This window comes from Sinocyclocheilus anshuiensis, unplaced genomic scaffold, assembly GCF_001515605.1.
Source record: "Sinocyclocheilus anshuiensis isolate Anshui unplaced genomic scaffold, SAMN03320099.WGS_v1.1 scaffold248, whole genome shotgun sequence".
Taxonomy (NCBI): domain Eukaryota; kingdom Metazoa; phylum Chordata; class Actinopteri; order Cypriniformes; family Cyprinidae; genus Sinocyclocheilus; species Sinocyclocheilus anshuiensis.
In genome coordinates, this window is record NW_015555734.1 from 8,456 (window position 1) to 12,685 (window position 4,230).

General features: G+C 36.9%; 1 pseudogene; it reads left to right on the forward strand.

Moving 5' to 3' along the window:
- Positions 1-2,945, forward strand: part of LOC107672957 (steroid 21-hydroxylase-like) — a 3,667-nt pseudogene extending 722 nt beyond the window's left edge.
- Positions 2,946-4,230: the final 1,285 nt, after the last annotated feature.

The following is a 4,230-nucleotide window of genomic DNA, read 5'->3' on the forward strand; positions in this document are numbered from 1 at the left end:
TGAAAATTTGATACCGGCATATCCCTAGTCCATACCAATCTCGGCAGGAGATATAAATCGCTATCCTCAAAGATCATACTTAGTTGATACACAACATAGATCGCACATTAATGACATTTAATTATTATTATTTTCTTATGACAACAATGATATATTTAGGAAAAAGAATCCTTGCATTTTTCTTTATTATTTGTAACCACTACACTAACATATGAATAAATGCAAATATTGTTGTCTCCTCTACATAGACTCTAACAGACACTCATGTGCACATGCCCACAGTGGATCTGCTAATTGGAGGGACAGAAACTATTGCTGCCTTGCTCAACTGTACTGTGGCCTTCCTTTTACACAGACCTGAGGTACATTCACTACATTTACATTAAGTTTTGGTATCTACTTAAACCAGCTTCATGAAATGGGCCACAGATCTACAAGTCTATAAACAAACATTCGACACAAAGTAAATCAAGTTTCCATTCTCTCATTATCCAAGTTAAGAATAAAGTCTACAAGGAGCTGTGTGGTGTGCTGGATGTGCGGTACCCTCAGTACAGTGATCGACACAGACTGCCATATCTGCATGCTCTGATCAATGAGATGTTAAGACTTTGACCTGTAGCTCTCCTTGCTGTGCCTCACAGAGCCATATGAAACAGCAGGTGAGCATCAAGAGAAATCAAAGTGCTGTGATTACTCATGATTAGTTTCAACTTCGTCATTAGCAATGTAAAACCATGTAGAAACCCACCCCGCAGCCGATTCTGGATATTTAATTGGTCATAACAGTGCTGATTACTGACTAATTCTAATATTAAAGTTGGCATGAAACAATAATTCACCCAATCTGTTTTCCAAGTGCATGTTATAGAACAGTGGTTCTCAACTCTGCACATTTTGTACTGGATGTCTCTCCTATCTACCACACTTTTTCTTGACAGATGACTATGTGGTTTAGTTCACTAATTAAATCAGCTGTGGGGAATGGTTTGGGGGCGGGGGATAATGCGGTCTAGAGCCATTAAAATGCACACTGATTAAATAAAATCCTATGACCCAAATGTGTGAGAGTTGAAGTTTTCTTACATTTGAGCTGAACTTTGTGCGTTCTGGGATTGCTTTCAGTACAAACCTGCAACAATACCTTAAAATTTGGCCAAAATAAAGTCATTTGTGACAGCATAATCAAGATGCCTACTTTTTGGAACAGCCTCTGCTTTGTAGGCATGATGTCCTAATGCTGCCTCTCTAGGTTGCTCACTGGGTTTTGAAACAGACCAGTTTGACAAAGATTTAAACAGATTTAAACAACATGAGAAATTCATACAGTCCTTTGTTTAGTATTGCAGGCCATTTCATCCCCAAGAATACAATAATCATTCCTAATCTATATGGTGGCCACCATGATCCAGAGGTCTGGGATGATCCATACAGCTTCAAACCAGGTACAAAGCCACACATATTGTCCAACTTTTCTAATTTGCATATTTACATAGTACATAATGCAGTGCTCATAAACTGTGGCAGTGAATCAAATTTATTGCAGAACACTTTTTGGAAGTTGGTGGCGGTTCCCTTCGTGCCCTGATTCCTTTTGGAGGAGGGCCCAACTGTGTCTGGGAGAGGCAGTAGCCAAAATGGAGATGTTCCTCTTCACTGCCTATCTGCTGCGAGACTTTCAGTTCCTGCCTGCCAGTAAAGAAGAGCCTCTGCTTGACCTGCGAGGCGCCGCCAGTGTGGTTCTTAAAGAGCAGGTCATATGGTATTTTAAAGTGTCCTAATATTGTGTTGGAGTCCCCTACAACAGGTTTAAATGCATCTAAGGTCAGAAAACATTGTAATTTTCTCAGAATATACATTTAATATTAGAGTCATTTGCCAATGATTTCAAAACGATTCGTTCCAAGCAAGTTCAGCGCACACCCCTCCCTTCCATAAGCCTACTCTGCTCTGATTGGTCAGCTAGCCAAGCCTGCTGTGATTGGCACAGAGAGGAGTCCTTAAGCATGTTAGCGAGCGCTACCATTGGCAAAGCACCTTTACATAAAACAATAATATAGTGCTCCAATCCGTTCTTATAATAATGACATAAAATACAAAAACACTCATGCAAGCAAATCGTGCCCACAGCTAAAGATTAGCTGCTAAACTGTGAACACTTAAAACAATAATGGTGGATCCGTTAGCCGAGTGCTAACGTGACTAACTGATGAAACAATACAGTTTGCAAACCAAAATATGTCTACTGTAATGTTTGAAGAATGACAGACAAAAGACGCTCTGTCTTAACTTTTAATCAGAACGCAGAACAGCTGTATCACAGGCGCAACAGCTTAACTAACTCGCTCGTCTCTCCCGCATTAACCCTATAACGGCCGTGCAGCAAAATAAACAGCAATTTCACTATGATTATAACTACACTACATTCTTTATTATTAAACGAAGTAATTAGAACAACATCAGCAGTCTACATTACTCGACACATTCTTAGGAAATAGTGGGTTCACAGCGAATTATCAGAACTACTTCAGTAAGACAGTAATATCGTGCTTTACCTGGAAACCTAAAGCTGCACTATGTATACATCACATATTAGCACAAAAATATTGATATTTTGAGCACTCGATTGAGAATGTATGTATGTGTTTGTGGGCATGTCAGACTCGGGGGATTATGCAAATGTGTTACCCAGTGACGTATACCGGTAACAGGTAAAAGATTCGAAAATATGGAAACTCGTTAAGGCGATTCAGAATCGACTCTCTCTTTTGAGAGACAATATCTTTATTTATCATGCACTTTTTTTGATTAACAACTTTGCAGATTGTTTTCATTTAAGGATAGCTACGTTATAAACTGCAAAAGAGATATTTTTCAAAAACCCAAATGACCTGCTCTTTAAAGTCAAACCATACACAGTTATAGCACACCCAAGAGAACAGTAACTGATTATGAATAGAGCGCCACAGGAATGAATCCTAAAACCCAGATACGAGCAGACATTTTTTAACTTCCCGTTCCATCATCCCAATGTTAATGGGGTTTTTTTTATAGGTTTTTGGATGAATGCCTAAAATAAAGTCTGTGGTTAACACAAGCTCAGGATATTTTCACATTTCATTCTACAACATAAAGTACATTAGTAATACCCTACTCTTGATTTTCTTTTAAGCTTTTATGTGTCTTGAGAAAGGTGGTTGCTAATAAGTGGCTAAATGTGACTAGAGGTTGTCAAAGGACATTAAACGGCATCACGCCGAACTAGAAAATTAATCTACTCACTAGTCCACTTTTAAAGCCTTGTTGCGTTTATAATCATGCTCTTGCAGACAATTTTAACTCAAACTTTCCAACTTGTAGATATTAAATAAAGATAGCAAGAGCTGTCAGAAGCTTACGTGGTGATGCTGAAGTCATGTGACCGTAGTGTAGTTCTTTTACAGCCTAATTTTAGCTTTTAACTTCTGGCCATTGTATTTAGGCTTCAAAATTCATAAAAGCTGTTTTCATTTGTATCTTGATGAACAAAATATGTAGGAATCATACATTTACAGACCTTATTTTCTAACTATCCAAAAGACATTAGAAAAATGCTGCTGGCTTTTTGATGAGGGAACCAGGTTGATGTTAACTTCCGGGTTGGCCTGCAAAAAAGGTCATCCCTGCACTATATAAATTATTTTATAATTTAAGTTATAAACACCTTGTATTTTTTCCTATGTATTTTAGCTCACATCACACAATTTGTACTGTAATGTTTAACAAGGCAGTGCCATTGTTGACTACACTACAGTTCATTGAGGGTTTTTTTATTTATATTTTGTCATGGTTATGATTGTCTGTAAACATGGTTATGAGTTATGCAATTATTACACTAATAAAAAGCATATACTTTCGAGAATTTGAAACAAAATATACTAAAACGTTTGAGTTAATAATAAAGCTGATACCTTAAGATGTTTGAGTTGAACTGAGGAATGTTTTTGTGACGAAAATATATTTTAAATATATTCTGCCACTTATACGTTTTTAATGTGAGTTTACATCGTTTTAATTTATCAAAATATTCTTCAAATGATCTATACAATTATTTATCTGTAAAACTGTTTAAAGCTATGGTAGCCAATTTCGGAAGTACAAAAATACAGCATGTTTTCAAGTTTCTTTAAAGGGGTCATATGATGCTGCTAAAAAAGAACATTATTTTGTGTATTTGGTGTAATGAAATGT